The following is a 26170-nucleotide window of genomic DNA, read 5'->3' on the forward strand; positions in this document are numbered from 1 at the left end:
AACAGTGACATGGAGGTGACAGGACTCAGAATTGTCCCTCGTCTGCGGCACTAAGTTTCTGGTGTCTGGAATAATGTTGAATCAGTGTACCTAACTGCCGGCCGGGTTATTCCACAGTTGTGTCACTGCCGTGAGCATGGACTAAACAAAAGATCTGGACTGGAGCAGGCAGCTTGGTCGCTGAGCAATGTTTGACAGCTGACTGCAGAAGAAGATTGTACCTCGTGTTTTTACGGAAGCGATTGGGATTTGAAGTAAATGGGTGCGATTTAATGGAAAAAATGTGTGTCATTTTGGGCGCGATTGGCGGGGTTTAATGTTAAAGGGCACTTAGTGCTGGAAATGAGCCCCCACGAGCATATCGCCATTACTGGCTGTCTCGCCATCTGATTTGCCAGACTCGTGTCTCAGCAGCTCACCGCTAACAAAGGGGGAGCTGCTTTTAAACGCTCCCTCACCTCTCACTCCCAGACAACACACAAGCATGGCTAGGAGATGCTGAATTGGTCAGGCTTCTGGACGTTGTTGATGAAAGACAGGGTATCCAATTTCTCCGAGGAGGCCAGAGGGCCAGCAGAAGGACTACCGCAGTGGCAGGGGCTCTCAATACAGGCACCATGACAAGGAAGACCACCATACAGTGTAGGAAGACCAACGATCTCAGCTGAGTTACAAGGGTAAATTACCAACTCCTGGGCCGGGATTCTCCCCTATCCGGCGGGGCGGGGTGCCCGCCGTTGCACCTTTGGGGGCTAGGCCCGCGCCAAAGTGGTTGGCACCACGCCGACTGGCACCAACGGCCTTTGACGCCCGCCGGCCGGTGTCGGGGCTGGCCAAAAAGCCTTCGCCTGTTCGTGCATGCACCAGTGTGTCAGCTGCCGCTGACATCACCACCGGCGCATGCACGGTAGGGGGGTTCTCTTCCGCCTCCGCCATGGTGGAGGCCGTGGCGGCGGCGGCAGAAAAAGAGTGCCCCCACGGCACTGGCCCGCCCGTCGATCGGTGGGCCCCGATCGCCCCCCCCCCCCCCCCCCCAGGACCCCGGGGGCTCGCTCGCGCCACCAATCCCACTGCCACCAGAGGTGGTTGAAACCACGGCGGCGGGACTTTGGCCCATCACGGGCCGGAGAATCGCCGCAGGGGGCTCGCCGATCGGTGTGAAGGGCCCTTGATTTTCCTCACAGATGTGGTTTCAAATGTACTCCCACACACTCCAATCCTAATGGGAATGAAGCCTGCATCAATCTTCTCCAATTCCATTCCACAGCTAAAAGAGATTTGAAGGTTACATGGAGCATTGAAACCAAGATGCTATACAGCTATACACACTTCACCTGTTGTCATAGAATACATTGGATTGGTCTTTTCTCGTTTGTTTTCACAGCATATCAGGGGACTACAGCGTAATTGTGGCCATGACTACGAATCTGTGCACGCAAGCAAAAGAGCGGAAGAACAAATTGAAGAAGTTACATTTACATATAACATCCTTCGTGACAGCAGAGCTTTCAAGCTTCAGAATCAATTCTTCAATTTGAAATGTCATCACTTACAACGTGGAAAAACTCTATCTGGCCATCATACTGCCTCTCCATCCCACCCATCGCTGGAATGGACCAACAAACCATTCAGTTCAAGGGCATATAGAGATGGGCAACAAATGTTGGTCCAGCCGGGGGGGGGGGGGGGGGGGGGGGCACGGTGGTGCAGTGGTTAGCACTGCTGTCTCACAGCGCTGAGGACCCAGCTTCGATCCCGGCTCTGGGTCACTGTTCGTGTGGAGATTGCACATTCTCCCAGTGTTTGCGTGAGTTTCGCCCCCACAACACAAAGATGTGCAGGTTAGGTGGATTGGCCATGCTAAAGTGCCCCTTAATTGGAAACAATGTACTCTAAATAAATAAGAAAAAGAAAATGTTGATCCAGCCAGCGACGCTCACATCCCAAGAACAAATATTTGTAAATTATACAGCTATCTGGAATGAGGCACAGAGTATAGAGGAATAGAAGAATTTATTTCTTTAAGAAAAATGCTCAAATTAATCTACTTAAGCAAACAAAGACGTCAAACCCTATTTTGTTTCCTTCTTGTGGATTTAACCGTCATGGAGGCCCCCCCAAATAGTACCTGTTAAAATTCATTGCGCACCTCTGCAATGAGTGGGTCTTAACTGGTCTTCAGTTTAATAAAAAAAACAGGGTGTGGCACCACTGGCAAAGTAAACATATATCACCCATCCCAGCAATCCAACCAGGTGGCAAAGTTAACCAAGGTGAGGTTGCATTGAAGTCACCTACAGGGCAAATCGGATAAGGATGGCAGAGTTCCATCCCTGTTTAAAAGAAAAGGGACATCAGTAAACCTGTTGCGGTTTTTAATGACAATCCAACAGTTTCATGGTCACATTTACTGACACCAGCTTTTTATTTCCTTATACTTAACCTGAAAACTAATTGAATTCCAATACTGTTTTAAAAATAAATTTAGAGTACCCAATTCTTTTTTTCCAATTAAGGGGCAGTTTAGCGCGGCCAATTCACTTACCCCAACATCTTTGGGCTGTGGGGGCGAAACCCACGCAGACACGGGGGAAATGTGCAGACTCCACATGGACAGTGACCCGGGGCCGGGGTCAAACCTGGGTCCTCGGCGCCATGAGGCAGCAGTGACAACCACTGTGCCACCGTGCTGCCCTCTGAATTCCAAAACTATTGTGAGATTTGAACTCTTATTTCCAGAGCTATTTTAGGCTTTTAATTACTGGTGCAGTAATGCAACCACTGCACTGCCAAAACCCTTCAGTCACTACAGCCTTGATATTTTCCAAGAAAAGGGGTTTTAAAAAAAATAAATTTAGTATCCAATTCATTTCATTGAGGAGGGTTTGTAAACTGAGTCTGTATGGGTGGAAGCCAGAAACAAGAAAGGAGCAGTCACTTTATTGGGAGTTTTCTATCGACCCCCAATAGCAGCAGATAAGAGGAACAGATTGGGCGGCAGATCTTGGAAAAGTGCAGAAGTAACAGAGTTGTTGTCATGGGTGACTTCAACTTCCCTAATATTAGAATAGAACAGTACAGCACAGAACAGGCCCTTCAGCCCTCGATGTTGTGCCGAGCAATGATCACCCTACTTAAACCCACGTAACCCGTATACCCGTAACTCAACAATCCCCCCATTAACCTTACACTACGGGCAATTTAGCATGGCCAATCCACCTAACCCGCACATCTTTGGACTGTGGGAGGAAACCGGAGCACCCGGAGGAAACCCACGCACACACGGGGAGGACGTGCAGACTCCACACAGACAGTGACCCAGCCGGGAATCGAACCTGGGACCCTGGAGCTGTGAAGCATTGATGCTAACCACCATGCTACCGTGAGGCCCACGGTATTGACTAGAACCTCCTTTGTGCAAATGGTTCGGATGGAGCAGATTTTGTCAGGTGTGTACAGGAACGATTCCTGACTCAATATGTAGATAGGCCGACTAGGAGGGAGGCCATATTGGACTTGGTGCTCGGCAACGAACCAGACCAGGTGTCAGATGTCTCTGTGGGAGAGCATTTCGGTGACAGTGACCACAACGCCTTGACTTTTACCATAGTCATGGAGAGGGATAGGAACAGACAGTATGGGAAGATATTTAATTGGGGGAGGGGAAATTATACTGCCATTAGACAGATGCTGAGGAGCATAAAGTGGGAACAATTGTTCTTGGGGAAATGCACGACAGTAATGTGGGGGTTGTTTAAGGAGCACTTGCTGCGAGTGCTGGATAGTTTTGTCCCACTGAGACGAGCCCTGGATGACAAGAGAAGTGGAGCTTCTAGTCAACAGGAAGATGGAAGTTTACGTAAGGTTGAGGAAGCAAGGATCTGACTCGGCTCTAGAGGGTTACAAGGTAGCTAGGAAGGAACTCAAAAATGGACTGAGGATAGCTAGAAGAGGGCATGAAAAAAGCCTGGCATGAAGGATTAGGGAAAACCCCAAGGCGTTCTACACTTATGTGAGAAATAAGCAGAGGATGATCAGAGTGAGAGTAGGGCCGATCAGGGATAGTGGACGGAACTTGTGCCTAGAGTCTGAGAAGATGGGGGAGGCTCTAAACGAAGATTTTTCTTCAGTATTCAAGAGATAGGGACCTTGTTGCTCATGAGAACAGTGTGAACCAGATTAATAGACTCAAACAGGTTGATATTAAGAAGGAGGATGTTTTGGAAATTTTGAAAAGCATCAGGATAGACAAGTCCCCTGGGCCTAACGGGATGTACCCAAGGTTACTACGGGAAGCGAGGGAGGAGATTGCTGCGCCGTTGGCCATCTTTGCGTCCTCCCTCTCCACTGGAGTAGTACCAAATGATTGGAGGGAGACACATGTTGTTCCCCTGTTCAAGGAGGGAATAGGGAAATCCCTGGGAATTACAGACCCATCAGTCTTAGGTTTGTGGTGAGCAAAATAGTGGAAAGAATTCTGAGAGATATGATTTATGATTATTTAGAAAAACATAGTTTGATTAAAGATAGTCAGCATGGCTTTGTGAGGGCGAGGTCATGCCTCACAAGCCTCATTGAATTCTTTAAGGATGTGATGAGCCACATTGATTTTTTAAATTTAGAGTAGCCAATTAATTTTTTCCAATTAAGGGGCAATTTAGAGTGGCCAATCAACCTAGCCGGCTCATCTTTGGGTTGTTGTGGGGGGGGGGGGGGGGGGGGAGAACACGTGCAAACACGGGGAGAACGTGCAAACTCCACACGGACAGTGACCCAGCGCCGGGATCGAACCGGGGACCTCGGCGCAATGAGGCATCAGGGCTAAGCCACTGTGCCACCGTGCTGCCCTACGAGACACATTGATGAAGGTCTGGCAGTGTATGTGGTGTATATAGATTTCAGTAAGGCATTTGATATGGTTCCCCATGGTAGGCTCATTCAGAAAGTTAGGTGGCATGGGATACAGGGAGATTTGGCTGTCTAGATATAGAATTGGCTGGCCGAAAGAAGACAGTGAGTGGTAGTGGATGGAAAGTATTCCGCCTGGAGTTCGGTGACCAGTGGCGTCCCGCAAGGATCTGTTCTGGGTCCTCTGCTGTTTGTGGTTTTTATAAATGACTTGGATGAGGAAGTGGAAGGGTGGGTTAGTAAGTTTTCTGATGACACAAAGGTTGAGGGAGTTGTAGATCGTGTTGAGGGTTGTTGCAGGTTACAACAGGACATTGACAGGATGCAGAGCTGGGCTGAGAAGTGGCAGATGGAGTTCAACCTTGATAGATGTGAAGTGATTCATTTTGGAAGATCGAATTTGAATGCTGAATACAGGGTTAAAAGGAAGGATTCTTGGAAGTGTGGGGGAACAGATGGATCTTGGGGTCCATGTACATAGATCCCTCAAAGTTGCCATTCAGGTTGGTATGGTTGTTAAGAAGGCATATGGTATGTTGGCTTTCATTAACAGGGGATTGAGTTTAAGAGCGGTGAGGTTTTGCTGCAGCTTTATAAAACCCTAGTTAGACCACACTTGGAATATTATGTCCAGTTCTGGTCGCCTCATTATAGGAAGGATGTGGATCCTTTGGAGAGGGTACAGAGGAGATTTACCAGGATGCTGCCTGGACAGAGGGCATGTCTTATGAAGAAATGTTGAGGGAGCTAGGGCTTTTCTCACTGGAGCGAAGAAGGAAGAGAGGTGACTTAATAGAGGTGTACAAGATAAGAGGCATGGGTAGAGTGGATAGCCAGAGACTTTTCCCCAGGGTGGAAATGGCTGTCACGAGGGGAAGGTGATTGGAGGAAGGGAAAGTGGAGATGTCAGAGGTAGGTTCTTTACACAGAGTGGTGGGTGTGTGGAATGCACTGCCAGCATCGGTGGTGGAGTCAGAGTCATTAGGGACATTTAAGCGACTCTTAGATAGGCACATGGACAGCAGTAATTTGAAGGCGTGTAGGTTAGGTTAATCCTAGATTAGGATAAATGGTCGGCACATCGTGGGCTGAAGGGCCTGTACTGTGCTGTACATATCAGATCGTTATCTTCTCACATGTGTATTAATAAATATCCTGGTTTGGACGAGTCACAAGCAGTTCTGTGGATTCCTTGCTAAACATCAACCACCGAACATAACCGTCCCTTTAGAATTGCTGCACATATGGGAATTCTGAGTGACTACATCTTGTGTGTGGCCTGTTTGTACCCTGCACAGCAAGTTCTGGCCTGCATTCTGGTCACACACCAGTGCAGCTTAGAGGGAAACTTGGTATGGACTAATGAGAATAGTTTATTTTTATTTCCTCTATCAAATTCCCTCAGGATTGCAAGCAGCTCTATTCCATCACCCCTTGACTTTTGCCGTTTTATGGAGAACAATCCCAGCTTCTCCAGTTTCTCCATCAAATCCCTCATCACTGGTACCATTCCAGTAAACCTCCTCTGCACTCTCACCAAGACATCTTGATCTCTCCCACTGCTTTGTGTAACTCGGCCATTGACAACCAATCTATTGCCACTGAACATGTTCAGATGTAGCACACAACCATGCCCTTGTTTCCTCCATTTTGCCTCCCCTCCTCCAGCCACTACAGCTCACATATTCGGAAGCAAAGAGAAAATATACTAACAGAGCACCTGCACCATGTGTGAATGGCCCCTTCAGAGGGCATCGGAACAACAATGAAGACAATCACTTGGCAATGATGGGGGTGTGCGTGAGCAGAATGGCTGAAAGCATGATGAAAGAGATATATTTAGCGAAAGTTCTAGAAGGCAGCCAGGAGATGTTCGGATGTTCGGGATAAAATTCCAGTGGAAGCAGATTTCCTCCACCTCCGCTCTGTGGAGCCAAAGTGAGGACACCTAGCATGGTGATGAGGCATAGTTTACGGCAGACTTGATTTATGATCGCCAATGCAGTTCCTAACAGCATGGTGAAAGCCGTGTCAGTAGTGACCTGCAAATTGTAACGTACCTGAAGAGGAAAAGAATGCAGAGCAATGGGAAAGGGGAAGTGATTCTAATTGGAAAGCTCTTTTAAAGGACCAGTACTGTCATGATGGGCCAAGTAGCTGCTTCTGTGCTACAAGATTCTCTGAGCCTATGGCAAAGAGTCAGCCGAACAGACGTCAACGTGGACATGTACAATTGGAAGATGTTATACAAGGTTGAAGAGGGGGAGACAGTTGTGTGCAAGGAATATAAAACGAGGACAAGGAATTTGAATGTGATATTTGGAAGACCGGGATCAAGCAGAGGTTAACAAGGACAAGGTAATAGGTGGGACTGAGCCAACACAGATACGATGGGCCAAAGGGCCTCTTTCTGTGCTGTAAAATTGTAAGACTCAGCTAGTGGGAAAAGGAGGTGGAGAAGGCCAGTTTTCCAAGGCTTCAATGTGCTCACACAGTAAGAGGAATGAGCTCTGCAGCCAAGCACAGTGCAGCCCTTTTTATTACTGCCACAATCAATCTATCAGCCAGACCTATCAGATCATCCAGGATTGCTGAAAATAAGCACTAGAAACCTGGAACAAAACACACGTGTCAAAGCAGTTATGATGAAAGCAAGCAGAGTAATGAAGTGACAAAAACAGCGGTTGTAGAAACATTGCAAGGGATTAAAGGATTGACTGAGTGCTCACAGGTTAATAAATTCACAGCAGTAACAGATCATTCAAATCTAGGCTCAGCGCATAAAAGGTTTGGCTGTGTTGGATTGTGAAGCAAGCTTTTGCTGCAATTGAAACCCAATTTGCTTAGTAGGATTGCCTTCAAGTGCCAAAAGCATCATTAGACAGAGCCCTCGACAGGGAGTGACAACAAAGAGTAAGATTTTGTTTCTGTTGCGTGTTCCTCTTGTCAGTTTGGTTATCGACTGTTCGTTCAGGACGAAGATCAGAACACAGGCATGTGCGGATCCTGAGGGAACGCTGTGTTATTTCAGCGTATAATGTCACCTTATAAGAAATCATCACACTGAAGTTCCTATCCAATGCTGTGTCATTCACTCCAATCACTTAACATTCCAATGGAGCAGAGTAGGTTTGACTCAATCCTACCATGTGGAATAGCTCAAGGACAATTGTCTGATGTCATTCCCAACGCAGTGGGTTAGGTTCCTTCATGCCTACCCAGCTGTATAGCATCTTCATTTTACAGAAAGAGCTCCCATTTACGGAGCACTTTTTATATCGCCAGAATGTCACAAAATGTTTTGCAGCCAATCCATTATATTTTGAACTGTAGTCACAGTTGTAAGCAAACACAGCAGCCGATTGACACTCAACAAACGAGATAAATGTCCGGATAATGTGTTTCGGTCGCATTGGTTGAAGGATGAATGTTAGGCAGGACAATTCAATCTTTCTTTTATCTTCAACAAAAAAAAACTTGATGCAAGAGTGACTGTTTTTAAAACAACTCTCATACTAAGTGCTCCCACAACCTGAATTGTTCACATTTTAAAAATCTTTAATCTCTTCATTTGATACTTTGCTTTTAGTTATGGTTCCTTCAGTTTGAGTTATGAAATGGCAGATTTTAAAATGTTAAAATGATGTGCAGGTTACATTCCATGAAGAGATATCCGGACTGGAGGATATTGCTCTTTCCAAGAGCTGGCAGAGGCCCAGTGGCTGACTGGCCTTCTCTTGTACTGGGCAATTCAATAATTAAATTTCCAAAGCCTCAGCTCACTGCTATTAAGACCCCAAGGTTGATCTAAGTAGTATCTGCAGTACAAGGGTCTGCACACAGAGGGTTAAAGTGGGCCTGAGTAGAGTACCTCCCACTCAGTGATGTAGCAGTGTTGGACATAGCAGTGTGTACCAGCAAGCATGGAGACAGCACCTAGCTTGTGCCCTTCATTGCATATCTGTAAATAGTTCTAAGGGTCAATAAAGACTTACAATTGACCTACATATCACAACAAAAGACTTCTTCATACACACCAAACCGTAGCCAACACCCTTCAACAGAATCTGAGCAGCTTCTAGCTGGAGTATTGGCAAGGTTTTGAAACATACTTCCAAATATTAAATACATTTGTGAGGAGCTATCCATTCCCAGCCCCCAATGACTGTAGTTGCAAAGCTTTAATGTAACAAAATAAACATAAAAGAATGGAGGTGAAATTATATGGCATTTATTTACTTGTTTTTTCTGGTCAGTGCTCATCTTGACCTCATGATCGTCTTTCGTATCCACGCTGGATTTCAAATATCCCTCGAGAGGGAAGAGGACATGGCAGACTGGATTTTCCGAGCAGTGTTTTATTTCTGGGAATAAAGCATTCATTTTTTTCCAGTTAAGGAGCAATTTAGCGTGGCCAATCCACCTACCCTGCACATCTTTGAATTGTGGTGGCGAAACCCATGCAGGCGGAATAAAGCATTAGCGAGAAGATTTAGCTTTTGTGCACAGTATCGTAACAACCTTCTGGACTTAACACGGAGTTCATTTCATTCAATTTATTTTCCTTTCTTCCATTGATCTGTTTTTCCCTCACCATTGTCCCCCCACCCCCCGTCCCCCACTCCACTTGGGCCAACTGTTCCTAGTTATCCTTGAACATGCGGCTCAACTTCGTTCTGCCATTCACACATTCTAAATCTATTTTTGTGTCACTATCACTTGCATTTACATTCCCTTTGTCTTTCTGTCCTCAACATCTTTGTCAATCTCCACTGATCACTGGCCCCCTATCCAGCCCCACCGCTCCATGCCACCCCCCCTCCCCCCCCCCCCCCCCCCCCCCCCCCCACAAACCTGACCCTATTTCCATCTCTCTCCAGCTTTGACAAAGAGACATCCAGACTCGAAACATTAGCTCCGTTCTCTCTCCACAGATGCTGTCAGACCTGCTGAGATTGTCCAGTATTTTCTGTTTTTGTTTCAGATTCCAGCATCTGCAGTCATTTGCCTTTATGTAGGAGCTCCATGTGTTTAGTGCATGGCCACATAATGCCTTTTCCTCCCAATTGTGGTAAAGTTTTGATGTTTCTGCAGTACACAACTAGGTTAATCCATTCTCTTTCCAAAATAAAAAAGAGAGTCTAAGCACAAGGTGAACATCTGTATTCCAAAAGGGAAAATAGAGGGACAGAAATTCATTGGTCAGGCAGCAAGGAGCATCTGGGGAGAAACAGACAGCCTCCTGATCACATTCAGACTAGCTAGTTCAAAGCAAATGTTTTTAAGAGATTTTAAGCAGATTGGATGTTTGATTGATACGCTGCACTAGTCACAATTTGCCAGCAGCAGCTCCCCAAACCATAACCATTACAAAGAACAAGAGCACACATGTAAGGGAGCACCTTCCTGTTTTACACCATCCATCCTTGAACATATATCACCCTTTCTTCATTGACACTGAGAGTGTACCTTCACCATAGTGGCTGCAGTTACCTATCACCCTCTTCTCAAGGGCAACAAGGGATAGACATTAAACCCCAGCTTTGACAGTGACATCAACCCATTTTAAATTCTTTCACAGGATAGGGGCATTGCTGGTTAGGTCAGCATCTTTATTGCCCATTCTTAACTGCTCTTGAAAAAGTGAGCCGCCTTCTTGAACCGCTGTGATGCTATTAGAGATGGCTTATCAGGATTTTGACTGAGCAACTGTTCCAAGTCAGGATGGTGTGTAGCTTGGAAGGGACCTTGCAGGTGATGGTGTTCCCATGCACCTTCTGCCTCTGTCCTTCTAGGTAGTAGAAGTTGTGGGTTTGGAAGCTGATGTTGAGTGAGCTTCGGTAAGTTGCTGCAATGCATAGAACATAGAACATAGAACAGTACAGCACAGAACAGGCCCTTCGGCCCTCAATGTTGTGCCGAGCAATGATCACCCTACTTAAACCCACGTAACCCGTATACCCGTAACCCAACAATCCCCCCATTAACCTTATACTACGGGCAATTTAGCATGGCCAATCCACCTAACCCGCACATCTTTGGACTGTGGGAGGAAACCGGAGCACCCGGAGGAAACCCACGCACACACGGGGAGGACGTGCAGACTCCACACAGACAGTGACCCAGCCGGGAATCGAACCTGGGACCCTGGAGCTGTGAAGCATTGATGCTAACCACCATGCTACCGTGAGGCCATCTTGTAGATGGTACACACTGCTGCCACTGCGCATTGGTGGCGGAGGGAGTGGATGTTGAAGGTGGTGGATGGGGTGCCAACAAGCAGGCTGTGTTGTCCTGGGTGCTGTTGAGGTTCTTGAATGTTATTGGAGCTGCACTCAAGGGGAAAACGGTCCATCACATTATTGACTTGTGCCTCGTGGATGATGGGATGGGCTTTGGGGAGTCATAAAGTGAATTTACTCACCACAGAGTTCCCAGCCTCTTGTCCTACCCTTGTAACTGCGATATTTATATGGCTGGTCCCATTCAGTTTCTGGTCAATGGCGAGCATTGATATCATGAGATGATGTTTTTAAAATTAATTGGCTCAACAACATCTTGCACTTACATAACACCTTTAGCTCAGTAGGACATCCAAGGCACTTCACAGGAGCATCAAATAAAACATGGCCCCAAGCCCCATGAGGAGATATTAGGGAAGAGGAAGAACGAGGTAGGTTTCAAGGAGTGTGTTAAAGGAGGAAAGAGAGACAGAGGTAGAAAGTTGGAGGGAGCAAATTTCAGTCTTGGCTCCATCCCAAAGATGAGAATTTGAAATCCAACCAGGAATAGTCGGTTTTCAGGGTGATGTATTGGAAATGGATTGAGGGGAGAGGGGGGGGGGGGGGGGGGGGATCAGTCAAAATACATTTTTGCAGCTCTACAGGGAGGGTTCTCCACATAAAAGATATTTTATGTCCATTTCACAAGAGTTCTCATTTTAAACTCACTTCCAGTCAAATCCAGAAGGTCTCAATGGGAGCTCTCGTGGCTTCCTAATTTGTTTTTGCCTGAATGGTGCTTTTTCAGTGGATGGCTATTAACTAGCCAAAATTAGAGGGACCAGTTGGCACTGCAGACCCACAAAAGTGAAGTCCACAAGGCTGCCTGCTGGCCAACTACTTATCACTGCTGCCACTCTGCAACCCCCTACACAAAAGTTGTGTGCAAAACACAGCAGCCGTTCTGGATCCGTGAAATCAGGCTGCTTTCCCCAGATTGAGAGAGAAACACAAGGGAATTAATTCAAGCTCTGACATGACAACAATGCAACCATTCCTGCAGCTGGCAACTCCCTGTAGGTAGTTTTATTACCAGCCAGTCCTCACTAGGTTGACAGGGAATGCCGCATTGTCTAAGATGCACCCCTTTGAATAAGACATGAAACCAAGGCGTCACCTACCCTCTCAGGTGGACATTAAAGATCCTACAGCACAGTTCAAAAACAGGCGAGGATCATTGAAATTCTGTTACTGGATTAGGGGCTAATAATCCAGAGAGCAGAATTCAAATCCTTCCAAGGTCGCGGAGAAATTTAAACTCTGTTAATTAGGTAAAGCTGGAAGAAAAATTAAGCTTCGGTAATGGTGACCATGAAACATTCTGGATTCATATAATAGCCCATCTGGCTCATTAATGTCCTTCATGGAAGGAATTTTTTTTTTTTTAATTTAGAGTATCTAATTCATTTTTTCCAATTAAGGGGCAATTTTAGCATGGCCAATCCACGTACCCCGCACATATCTTTGGGTTGCGGGGGTGAAACCCACACAAACACAGGATCGAACCTAGGACCTTGGCACCGTGAGACTGCAAAGCTAACCACTGCGCCACCATGCTGCCTGATGGAAGGAAATTTAGTGTCCTTACCTGGATGTTAGTCCAGACCCACAGCAATATGTGCGTCTCTTAACCATCTTCAATCGGTTGTATCCAATTGCTACGCTAAATTCTAAGATGATGATAATTGAGCAAAGCAACTGGCACTTTGTGGAAAACCATGTGGAAAATAGCACCTTGGGGAAGAGGAAAGTGACCGGGAAGAATGAGTTTAGCTAAACAGGCGGCAAACAGAAAAAATAAAGTTATTAATCCTAAGATCTTGTTATCAGTTTAGCTGAACCTCTCTGGGCCAATGTTCCTATGAAGTAAAGTATTCAAAAAACAAAGAACAATGCAGCACAGGAACTGGACCTTTGGCCCTCCAAGCCTGCACCAATCACGTGTCCTATCTAGACCAACCGCCTATATCCCGTCTGTTCATGTGTCCATCCAGATAAGTCTTAAAGATCGCTAACCGATCTACCTCAACAACCTCACGGCAGTGCATTCCACCCTCTGTGTGAAAAAACTTCCCCCACACATCTCCACTGAACCTATCCCCCCTCACCTTGAACGTGCCCTCTTGTAATTGTCATTTCCGGCCTGGGTAAAAGCTTCCAATTGTTCTGCCTATCTATACCCCTAATAATTTTATAAACTTCTATCAGGTCGCCCCTCAGCCTCCGTCTCTCTAGGGAGAACAATACGAGTTCATTCAATCTCTCCTCATAGCTAATACCCTCCATACCAGGCAACATCCTGGTAAACCTTTTCTATACTCTCACCAAGGTCTCCACGTCCTTATGATAGTACGGTGACCAGAATTGGACACAGTATTCTAAATGTGGCCTAACCAACGTTCTATATAACTGTAACATAATTTTCAAGCTTTTATACTCAATACCCTGTCCGATGAAGCATGCCATATGCTTTCTTTGCCACTATTTCCACTTGTGCTGCCACTTTTAAGGAACTGTGGACCTGTGTCTCTATGCTCCTGATGGTTCTGCCATTTATTTTATAGCTTCCACCTGAATTTGAGCTACCAAAATGCATCTCCTCGCATTTGTCCGGTTTAAATTCCATCTGCCATTTCTCTGCCCAATTTTGCAGCTCATCTATATCCTGCTGTATTCTCTGACAATCTTTATCACTATCGGCAACTCCTGCAATCTTAGTATCATCCAGAAACTTGCTAATCAGACCAGCTTCATTTTCTTCCAAGTCATTTATATATATTACAAACAGCAGAGGTCCCAGTACCGATCCCTGAGGAACACCACTAGTTACAGACCTCCATTCGGAAAAACATCCTTCCACTGGTACCCTCTGTCTTCTATGGCCAAGCCAGTTCTGGATCAATGCAGCTAGTTCACCCCTGACCCCATGTGATTTAATCTTTTGCACCAGCCTGCCATGAGGAACCTTGTTAAATGCTTCACTAAAGTCCATGTAGACAACATCCACAGCCCTTCCCTCGTCAATCATTTTTGTCATCTCTTCAAAATATTCAATTAAATTAGTGAGACATGACCTCCCTCATACAAAACCATGCTGTCTGTCGCTAATAAGACCATTCACTTCAAATATGCATAGATCCTATTTTTTAAAAAAATATTTGTTATTCTCCTTTTTTACATTTTCTCCCAAATTTACAGCCAACAATAATCAGTAATGAATGTAATGTCAATCCCCATATCAATAACAACAATCCCATCCTCCCACCAAACCTTCGACATTAGCCTGCAAGTTAACATCAACAAATGTCAAAAAGGAATCAGGAATCATCCATAGTCACCATTAACACATACAGTCCCTCTGCCCCCAACCCTCCCAGCACCCCACTAATGTTCGATGTGATCCAATTCTCGAAAGTGCATAATGAATAACGCCCATGAATTGTAGAACCCGTCCATCCTTCCCGTCAGTTCAAATTTGACCTTTTCAAGCATCAAGAATTCCAGCAAGTCCCCCTGCCACGCCAGGGCACAGGGTGGAGAGGTTGATCTCCATGCTAACAAGATCCTCCTTCATATAGCTCCTGGAGAGGTAGGGGAGCTGGGGCGTGGAGCAACGGGAATGTTAGTTATTTAGTCAATTTGATTATTTGCAGCCCTGTTGGCTTGTTTTGTGGTTGTGTTTGATGTGCAAATATACAAATGCCTCAATAAAATATTTTTCAAACAAAAAAGTAATTTATTTTAGTTTGTATTTCAAGAAGGTATGTGTGATAATGATCCCTCGGCAAACTGTATTTTTCAATTGCTGCAATCTCTCATTGTATTCAAAAGGGAAGTGCTAGTTGAGTGTGAAAGAAATGACCTTCATCTGCTTTTTAAAAAAATAAGTGTTTTTCTGTTTCTAGGTGAATATAGAAATGCCCTTGCAGTGTCACTACAGTGTTCAGATTTCACCTTCCTCCCACAAGTTCCTGTTCGTCATCGCTGTGATGATTTTGGTACTTTCATCATAAACCAATCCCACCCCACTGTCCTCATCTTAATTAAGCCCCTGGCATCAAATGTGTACCATGTGACTGAACAAAGCTGCCACCTGCTTCTTATTTAGGTATCAACATTTGTTTTTGATTTTCCAAAAAGGCATTTAAAAATACTGCAAATTCTATTTATTGGTTTCAGTGGGGCCAACATCAGCAATCTGGACTCATTCCCATTCGCTGAGAGTTATATTTGGGTCTCCTGCATCCAAATTAATTCTAAAACTGAAATGATGGATCATTCCAACAAGACACAGTCTGACATCAGGCTATTGGTTGGTAATTGGCTTGGGAGGAGACAGAGAGGAGGGACAATGGGCTGTATCTCTAATTAGTAGGGTGCGACTAGGGATTTGCGTTAAGACCTCAACTGCTCGTCACATTTATTCATGACAAGTGACAGAATAGAAAGCCACATATCCAGCTTTACAGATTCGCAAAGGTATGTGGCATTCTAAGCAGTGTGCATGGATTTACAAAGATATTGAAAGATTAATTGAATAGGCAAAACTGTGGCAAATGGACTTCAATTAAGACAAATATGAGAACATCCCCTTTGGACTTAAAACATAATATTAGCGTAAATGAATGATGAAAAGCCAGAAAGTCCAGAGGTCCAAAGTCTTGGGAGTCCATGTAAATGGATTGTTAAGATTCAAACTGGTACAGGAAATAATTAAAAGGCTAATGGATTTCTAGTCTTTGTATACGACTAGAAAGCAAAGGGTAGAAGTCATGCTTCAGTTATACAAAGTTCTGGGTCGACAACACCTGGGCAATAGTTCTGGGCACCATACTTTATGAAAGTTATCTTGTCCGAGGAGGGGGTGCAGTCTAAATGTATCGAATGATAGCTGGATTCCAAAGTTAAATTACGAGAGATTTCACAAACGAGGGATATATTCCCCGTAATTTAGAAGGCATGATTCAATCTTCAGTATTCAAGATATTACGGAGAACTGATAATGGTAGGGGCTGGTTTAGCTCACTGAGCTAAATTGCTGGCTTTTAAAGCAGACCAAGCAGGCCAACAGCACGGTTCGATTCCTGTACCAGCCTCCCCGGACAGGCGCCGCCGGAATGTGCCGACTAGGGGCTTTTCACAGTAACTTCATTGAAGCCCATTCGTGACAATAAGTGATTTTCATTTTTCATTTTCATGATACCATCGGAAATTTAGAACCAGATCTTTCAGGACAAAAATGAGGAAACACCTCTTTTGCACAAAAATATTTACTTCCACAAATGGCAATTGATGCTAGATCGTGTGTTAATTTCAAATCTGTGATTGAAGGGCGTTTGTTAAGCCAAGGTATGAAGGAAAATGGGGAAAAGGTAGGTTTGTGGTTTCAGGTCACATATCAGCCATTTAGAGCTGAATGGGAACAGGCTCAATAGTTTATTCCTATTCCTATCTTTAAAGTACCTGCAATGTCACTACATGCAAGATAAAGAATCTTGCGAACACCAAAGAAAATTTTCTACAACACTGCCTTTCCGACCCAGCACAGCAGTAGTAACTCTACTGGATCTATGTTGCGCAATTAAGCAGTGTCACATCTGGAAGTTTAGATCTACAGTGCATTCAAATCTAATACTCCTTTCACTTGACCGATGACTTGGAAATAATGCCATTAATGCAATCCTGGCTGCCCTTTATAGAACACTTTGTATTGATGGCTGGAACTTAGAAAGAAAGACTTGTATCTATACAACCCCTCACAATCTCCCAATGTGCTTTACAGGCAATGGTATAATTTGAAGAGTAGTCACTGTTGCAATGTAGGAAAAGAGGCAGTCAATTTGTGCACAGCAAGATCTGATAAACAATACTGAAATCATCTGTTTTACTGAGGGGTAAATGTTAGCCAAGGCATCAGAGAGCGTGTGTGCTCTGTGTGTCAGGATTGTTTAAGCTTTGAAAGATGGCACCTTCAACAGTACAGCCCTCCCTCAGCATTGCACTGGAGTGCCAGCAGTTCAGCCCTCCCTCAGCACTGCACTGGAGTGCCAGCCTAAGCCTTTGTGCTCAGACCAAAGATGTGCAGGTTAAGTGAATTGGCCATGATAAAATTGCCCCTTAAGTGTCCAATGATGTGCAGGTTAAGTGGGGTTACGGGGAAGTGGGCCTACGTAGCGTACTCTTTGGGAGGGTTGGTGCTGACTCGATGGGCTGAATGCTCTCCTTCTGTACTGTAGGGTTTCTATGGTAAGTCTCTAGAGTGGGATTTGAATCCACAAATTTCTGACAGGCAACAGGAGCACCATTCAACCAGGGCTGATATCTACCAGTCTGCAAGTGCCTAACATTTATTAACTGATTGACAGTGGGGGACTCTCAATGGCTGCAACCCTCTCTAGCTGATTATATACCATGTGAGATATGCACTGAGGCTCCAGCTCTCAACAATAATCACAAGTGGCAACTTCTCAAAGTAAACTCCCTTATCTTACTAAGGCTGGCAGTCAGTCAGGGTGGCTTAAAAACATAGTTTATCACGGCTGCTGGCCTTGGTTCGGCAGTTTCAGAGTTAGCGACAGTTCCACGAGACCTGCTTGCTGCAAGTTGCCGACATTAACATGGCAGTAAACTCAACATGAAAGCAGCTTTGGTTGAGGAGACAGTCAGTCTCAGAGGTTCGGTTCACAAGGAGGCATGCACAACGGAACTCCCTCTTTCTGTCTTTGCATCAGTGGGCCTTTGAACACTTGTCAATAATCCTGTAAATTCAAGCTCTGCTGTTCAGTGCAACTGTACTTCATCACACTACTTTTTTTTTTTTTTAAAAAGGATTTTTACTTATTTATAAATTTAAAGAGTACCCAATTCATTTTTTTCCAATTAAGGGGCAATTTAGCGAGGCCAATCCAGCTACCCTGCACATCTTTGGGTTGTGCGGGCGAAACCCAGATACACACGGGGAGAATGTGCAAACTCTACATGGACAGTGACCCAGAGCCAGGATCGAACCTGGGACCTCGGTGCAGTGAGGCAGCAGTGCTAACCCACTGCACCACCATGTTGTCCATCCCACAACTTTCTTAATCCAAGGATCAGTCAACTGCATCCTATTGATGGCATTTATAATCTGTCACATAAACAGATTTATTTGATGTCAACTATGTTCCGTTATACTTCTCAGAGGATTCAACAACAAGAGCAAACTGTTGATCATCACACATGGGAGACTGATAGCAAAGCCCGTGGGGTCCAAGGGAATTTGGCAAATCGGATCCAGAATTGGCTGACTGGCAGGAAACAGAGGGCGATGGTCAAGTGGTGTTTTTTTTTAACTTATGTCCAGTGGGGTCCCACAGGAATCAGTGTTGGGGCCCTTGCCATTTGTGGTTTATATAAATGATTTAGACTTGAATGTAGGAGTGTTGATCAGTACATTCGCGGATGATACGAAAATTGGTGGGGTGATAAATAGTGAGGAGGATAGCCTTAGATTACAGAAGGCTATAGATGAGCTGATCAGTGACAAATGGAATTCCATCCGGATAAGTGTAAGGTGATGCACTTAGGCATGACAAACAAGGCAAGGGAATACATTATGAACGGCAGGACCCTGGGAAGCACCAAGGATTAGAGGAACCTTGATGTGTATGTACACCAGTCCCTTAAGGTGGCCGGGCAGGTGTTTAAAGTGGTTAAAAAGGCATATGTATACTTGCCTTTATTAGCTGAGGCAAGAGAGTTAAGAGCAGGGTGATTTATGCTGGAATTATATAAAACATTGATTGGGCCACAGCTAGAGTTTTGTTTGTGTTCTGGAATCCACATTATAGGAGGGATGAGATAGCACTAGTAAGGGTGCAGAGGAGATTTACCAGGATGTTGAATGGGCTGGAGTTTTACCGATAAAGAGAAATTAGTTAGACAGGGGTTGTTTTCCTTGGAGCAGAGGAGACTGAGAGGGGCATGATTGAGATGTATAAAATTGTGAGGGGCATAGAAAGACGGAAAGAAACTCTTTTCCCTTGGTTGAGGGATCAATGACCAGGAGGCAAGAGGTTCCGAGAGGATGCGAGAGAAAACATTTTCATCCAGAGGGTGGTGGAAGTCTGGAACTCACTGCCTGAGGAGGATGGTGGAGACACAGACCCTTACAACATTTAGTAAGTATTTTGATGCCAGAGCGTACAAGGTTATGGGCTAAGTGCTGGAATGTGGGATTAGAATTGTTAGGTGGTTGTTTTTTTTACCTGTTGGGCCGAAGGGCCTTTTCTGCGCTGTAGGCCTCAATGACCCTATGCCCAGAAGTCACTCACATTCATGCTTTGGTCAATCTGACATTGCGGAGTGGGGCAAAATGTAAGGTCCAAGCAAGCCATCAATGGTATTAGTGCATACTATTCCATATCGGTATGCTAAAGGTTAGTGTGCAGTCTGTGGCTATCCACCAACCGATATAAACAGTGCAGATTGCACTGCCTGAGTATCAAGCAATCTAATTCATTAAAACAAACAGCACAAGGTAACAGTACAGAACTACAACAACAACTTGAATTAATTTTGCATTTTCAGTGTAGTAACACATGGGGGGGGGGGGGGGGGGGGCGGTAGCTGAGAGGGCTGAAGGCACAGCATCAAAAATGAGGCCAAGGAAGTTGGAGATGCACAAGAGACTAGAGTTGGAGCAACACAACACTCTTGGAGGATTGTAGGACTGGAGGAATTTACAGAAATAGAAGAGCAGGGCCAAGGATGAATGTGAAAGAGAGTAAGAATTGGACTGCGAGGTAATATAGGTCAGCAAGTATAAGGGTGACGGTGAATGGGATTTAATACACATTAGGAGACAAGCAGTATGAGGACCTAGGAAATAGGAGCTAGAGTGGACCATACATTCACTCAAACCAGTCAATGCAAAAATACCTGATCTTCTGCCTCAAAACCTTCCTCTCCAGCCTGTGCCCTCCTAACCTCCTAACCTTTTTGAACACTAAAGACAATTTAGCATGGCCAATCCATCTAACCTGCATTTCTTTGGACTGTGGGAGGAAACCGGAGCACTCGGAGGAAACCCACGCCAACACGGGGAGAACCTGCAGACTACCCGTGCAGGCACAGACAGTGACCCAGTGGGAAATCGAACCTAGGACCCTGGCGCTGTGAAGCCACAGTGCTATCCACTTGTGCTACCGTGCTGCCCCTAAAATATACTCAATGATGAAGCTTCAACAACCTTCAGGAGGAAGACAATTCCAAACATTCACAACCCTTTGAGTGAAAAAATTTCTCCTCATCTCGGTTCCTCAGTGATCACTCCTCATCCTGAGATTGTGACGCCATATTTAGATCGTCCAGCCAGTAGAGCAATCTCTCACGACGCTACAAATCATACAGAATTTTGTCCGTTTCAATGAGATCAGCTCTCGCCCTTCTAAAATCCAGGGAATATCACCCCAATTTAGCTCCTATTTCCTAGGTCCTCATGCTGCCTGTATCCTAAATATTAAATCCCATTCACCGTCACAGTGCAGACTCAATGGACCGAATGGCCTCCTTCTGCACTGTAAATTCTATGACTCTATGAATTTACTCAGCTTCTCAACATAGGACTACCTTCAGGACAACCCTCTCATTCCAGGGACGAATTTAGTGAAGCTTCACTGTATTGCAGCCAATGCAAGTGTATCCTTCCTTAAATATAAAGACTGCAACTGCACACAATATCCAAATGTGGTCTCACCAAAACCCTGCATAACTATAGCAAGACTTATTTATTCCTTTCCTCAAATCCCCTTTGCAATGAAAGGGCAACGTGCCATTTGCTTGCTAGACTTAGAGGGTACCTTTTGTGTTACTTGTACGAGACCACCCAAGTCCCTCTGATCTTCTTTCTACCAGCTCCCCTTTCTCTGCTCAATTAGTTACATCCTCAAAATAACTTTAATATATTTGTGATGCACAGTTTCTCTTTTGGACTACCATGATGACTTTGTCTGAGCATACCATGATTTCCTAAGTGTATTTTTATCTTCCGGACAACTGATGTCAGGCTTAATAGGCCTGCGATGTCCTCTTTTTTTCCCCTCTCTCTTCCTCTCCTCCCTCCTCCTCCCCCCCCCCCCCCCTCCTTTCTTGAATAGGGGTATGGCCCACTAGGGCCATCTAGAATGTAGATTTTGGAAAATTATATTGGATAAAAACTTGGAAAGTTCGAGCCACTGCATCCGCCATCACCGCAGCTACCTCAGTAAATTTCATTTGTAATACATTTTCTTGTCAGTTACTGAATTGCACAATTGAATTCTAAAGCGCTTTTATATAACAGTAGCAAAAGAACACGGCAAATTTAACTTCCCACCTTTAACTCAAAATCGGTCTCATTCCCATCCCGTGCAACAATGAGCAGGCCAAACTTCAAAGATCACGGGTGATACAGTCCCCAGATAAGCATCTTGCAAATATTCTGTACACAAACAAAAATTTGTTCATTTGGTTAAATGATTCTCCCTCTCTGTCACGCTCTCTCCACCAACCCGCCCATCATGCTTTTCCAGCCCCTCACAAAAAAAAAGTTCCGCATTAAGTTAGCTGATCTCATCCAATGCATTAATGGGGGCGCTACAATTCACCTCAATTTCTTGAGTGATGGCAAATGAGAAAACAACAGCTCGAGGTTCCCACATGTCATCCCATTGGTGTGGTTCCCATATCAAGGGCAGAATTAAGAGTTGGTTAATCTTGCCCTCACATGAAACAGGGGTCCGGTTGCTCGGGGTGAGATATATGAAAGATAATCCTCCTTCCACAGTATTCCAGCAATGAGTCTTAAACTGACCTCTCGCATAATCACCAGTTGCAACAATGAAAACTTTACCATTTGTCATGTTAACCACAGTGCCAATTAGGTTCTAAAATGTATGCAGCAGATTTGCCTCCTTTAGAAATTACTAGATCACTTTCATTGTCGCTGCTTGCAAGTGCTCCATTTTTACTCTGGATGGAATAAGACAGTGCTGAGTCTCAATGTCAATCAGTGACTCCTGAAATTTACAGTCAGTTAGCAATGCACTATTCAAAAATTTGTTTTGTCAGAAAACAAACTGAGAAACTTATGGTACTTGACCTATTTAACCAATACCATCAACTTACATTCATATGGAATATATGGCAAAATATCCCAAAGCACTATAATCAGAGAGGGAAAATTGACACGGCCAAAGAAGGAGACATTTTGTCAGGTTAGCGAAAGCATGGTCAAAGGGCAAGCTTTCAGGGGCTTCTTAAATAGAGAAAAGAGACATGTGGAGAGAAAAGGTGTGAGGGAATTTCCGAGTTTAAGAACAAGGCAGCTGAAAGCACAAGCAGCAATGGCATGGCAGAGGGATTTGGGAATGCACAAGGGTCATGGGTGGAGGAATGCAGAGATCTGGAAAGGCTTTGGGGCTGGATGTGGTTGCAGTGGGGAAGAATTTTAAAGTCAAGGCATTTGGGAGCCAGGAGCCAATATAGGTCAACAAGCCCAAACCAGATGGGTGAACAAGGAGAGTTTTGGATGAGCTCAGGTTTGGAGGGTGAAAGATGGGAGGTTGGATAAAGGAGGGCATTGTAAAAGTGGAGTCTGGAAATATGTTGTTTCAGCTTCATACCACTGCTATACTGGTGGAATGCAAATCAAGGGTGTCAAGGCCTGAAATGACTCCAAAGCAAAGTGGAGTAAGACTCCCTGGGGAATGTCACTTCATTTTGCTCTGGGTTAGATGGGACCATGACTCTGGATTAATGTTAAAAATCGGTGCTCGGTGCTAAAAAAAAGACCATCAGACAAAGGAGCAGAATTAGGCCATTCGGGCCATCGAGTCTGCTCTGCCATTCAATCATGGCTGATCTGTTTCTCATCCCCATTCTTCTGCCTTCTCCCATAACCCCCAATCCCCTATTAATCAAGAATCTATCTATCTCTCTCCTAAAGATACTCTATGATTTGGCCTCCACAGCCTTCTGAGGCAAAGAGTTCCACAGGTTCACCACCCTCTGGCTGAAGAAGTTCCTCCTCATCTCAGTTTTAAAGGATCTTCCCTTTAACCAGAGGCTGTGCCCTCTGGTTCTAGTTTTTCCTACTAGTGGAAACATTCTCTCCCCATCCACTATCTAGCCCTCTCCGTATTCTGTAAATTTCAAAAGATCCCCCCTCATCCTTCTAAGCTCCAATGAGTACAGACCCAGAGTCCTCAACCGCTCCTCATAATCGCAAGCTCTTCATTCCAGGGATCTGGAACCTCCTCTGAATCCTCTCCAAGGCCAACAACACAGCCTTCCCTAGATGCGGGGCCCAAACTGCTCACAATGCTCCATATGGGGCTTGTTCAGAGCCCAAAACAGCCTCTGATGTTCATCCCTGCTCTTGTATTCTAGCCCTCTGGACATGAATATTAACATTGCATTTGCCTTCCTAATCTGCACGTTAACCTTAAGAGAATCTTGAACTAGGACTCCTAAGTCCCTTTGTGCTTCTTATTTCCTAAGCCTTTTCCCATTTAGGAAATAGACTATGCCTCCATTCTTCCTACCAAAGTGCGGAACCTCACACGACAACGGTTGTTGCACCGGGCACTGTGCTGCAGTTATAGCATGGTTGTATTCCTGCAATATGAGCGCCGACTTCTCTCTTAACCAAATGCTTCCCGACTGCCAGTAACTGTAAAATTAAGTAGCAAATGCGTTCTCTATTATGATCTATGATGAAACAACTATATTGGGAGGTAGATCTTTTTCCAAACTACTGCCTCAGATTTTTGTACAAGCTTGACACTCACAATAACAACATATTTTCAAGAAAACCTGTTGTCTTTTTGCTTGAATTCTACCTTTTCAAAATTGTTAACAAAGAACAAAGAAAATTACAGCACAGGAACAGGCCCTTCGGCCCTCCCAGCCTGCACCAATCCAGATCCTTTATCTAAACCTGTTGCCTATTTTCCAAGGTCTACTTCTCTCTGTTCCCCATCCGTTCATATATCTGTCCAAATGCATTTTAAATGATGCTATCGTACCCGCCTCTACCACCTCCACTGGCAAAGCATTCCAGGCACCCACTACCCTCTGTATAAAAAACTTTCCACGCACATCTCCCAAATATGACTACCTTTTCACAGAGTTAGTGATGTTAGACAATAGACATATCAGAATTGGTCTGTTTTTTTTCTGACTAACTACCACTGCTCAAGGCCCTTTTAATTTCAACCGCCTACTAATCCACCAATTTGATACATAAAATTAAGTCTTAAGCTGTTACAAGGGAATTACAGCTCTTTCAGAACTTCCAACAGCTCCCCATTGGTTAAGTCAATTCCTTGCATCGATACAAATGGAAATCAGCCAGCATGACAAGCTGACTGTACAGAGCTGGTGGATAATTTCTGCATAACACAAACTACCTGCAGCATAGAATGAAACAAACACAGAACTATCAGGCCAAAATCAGTGTGACATCCAATTGCTGCTCTAATTAATTTAGAGTGTCTGAATATTCTCGTGCTATTTCCAAGCTAGTACTATCCAAAAACTAGACAATGCTTTGCTTAACCCGTTCATCCAAAAGGTATGGGCAAGTATTTGCAAACAGTGACATTATGGGAAAATTGCATTTTGTTGACAACATTCTCATTTTAGAGAGAAGGTCAAAGGTTCAAGCCCTACTCCCAGGGTTTCAGTACATCACATCAGATGTTACTCACAATTCAAAGTATCTAATTGGGTGAAAAGCACTTTGGGGTGCATTAACATCATGCCGAGCACCATACAAATGCAAGCTCTTTCAGCCATGGCTCAGTTGGGAGAATTCTCACTTCGTGAGTTACAAAAAAATGGATTCAGTTCCCACTCCAGAGACTTGAGCACAAAGTCGAGGCTGAAAACAAGCAGCACTGAGGGAGTGCTGCACTGCTGGTATAGACGTTTATCAGGCGAGATGTTAAACAGGTTCTGTCTGCCATCCCACCCAATTGTGTGTAAAAGATCCCATGAAACTATTCTGAAGAAGAGTATGAGAGTTTTTCCCAGAGTCCTGGTCAAAATTTATTCCTCAACAAGTCTCAAACAATACATTAACTGTACATTATTACATTGCTGATTGTGGAAGCTTGCTGTGCACAAATTAGCTGCTCACGTTGCCTCTGTTACACCAGTGACTCCACTTCAATAGTAATGAAATGCTCTGGCATAACCTGAGATTGTGAAAGGCAGCAAATAAATGCAAGTTGATTTCATTTTCTCTGGCTAACGACCAATGTCTAAAGGTCACTCACATTGCCCCCTTTAAGCCCACCCCATACTCCCACACGCTAATTGGGAGTTTTTTTGGATCCATTACATGTAGACTCTTGAATCTAAGATTTCCCATGTCCCTGCTATCAGGCAGTTCAAATAATCCAAATGGGGTGACAACACCATGGTGATTATTGCTTTCTCATGATGCCATTACATAAAGTATTTCCAAACTCATATTTTACTAACATATCTTACTAATGATTGGGCGACATGCAACCACAGTAAAGTCGGGGAAAGAGGGTGTGGTTTATGAATTGAGTTATTAACTATTTGCATGCTGCATTGAAGCTACTCGCACACCCCATGGTGAATGATTTGTCTGCTTAACTTTGAAGCAACTTCCTGCAAATATTTTACAGGGGTGAAGTTATAATGTGAAAAAAAGCAGATCCTGCTTTTTGAAAAAAAGAAGATTCCGAACAGGAAAGCAGGATAAGCAGATTGCCATTAGTTGCTTCCCACATCAGAATTTCCCACTTTAAGCTGCACAATGTATTTTCCCCCAGAAGTAACAGAGATCCCGGGAGAAGGCCCAGCTCCACCACATTCCTCCGACATGGGCACGCATGAAAATTCCCTAAATAAACGTGGGATTCAATACGTTTTTAAAGAGCTCTCGATATTAGCTCATTGAGTCAGAGCATTCGGTTTCCTGTTGC

At 44.6% G+C, this 26170-nt stretch overlaps 1 protein-coding gene across 3 annotated transcripts in view; it reads right to left on the minus strand.

The window, feature by feature from the left end:
• Positions 1-26170, minus strand: part of elf1 (E74-like ETS transcription factor 1) — a 307622-nt gene that overhangs the window by 280774 nt on the left and 678 nt on the right. The window lies entirely within an intron of this gene.

Source organism: Scyliorhinus canicula, chromosome 17 (assembly GCF_902713615.1).
Source record: "Scyliorhinus canicula chromosome 17, sScyCan1.1, whole genome shotgun sequence".
NCBI classification, from domain to species: Eukaryota; Metazoa; Chordata; class Chondrichthyes; order Carcharhiniformes; family Scyliorhinidae; genus Scyliorhinus; species Scyliorhinus canicula.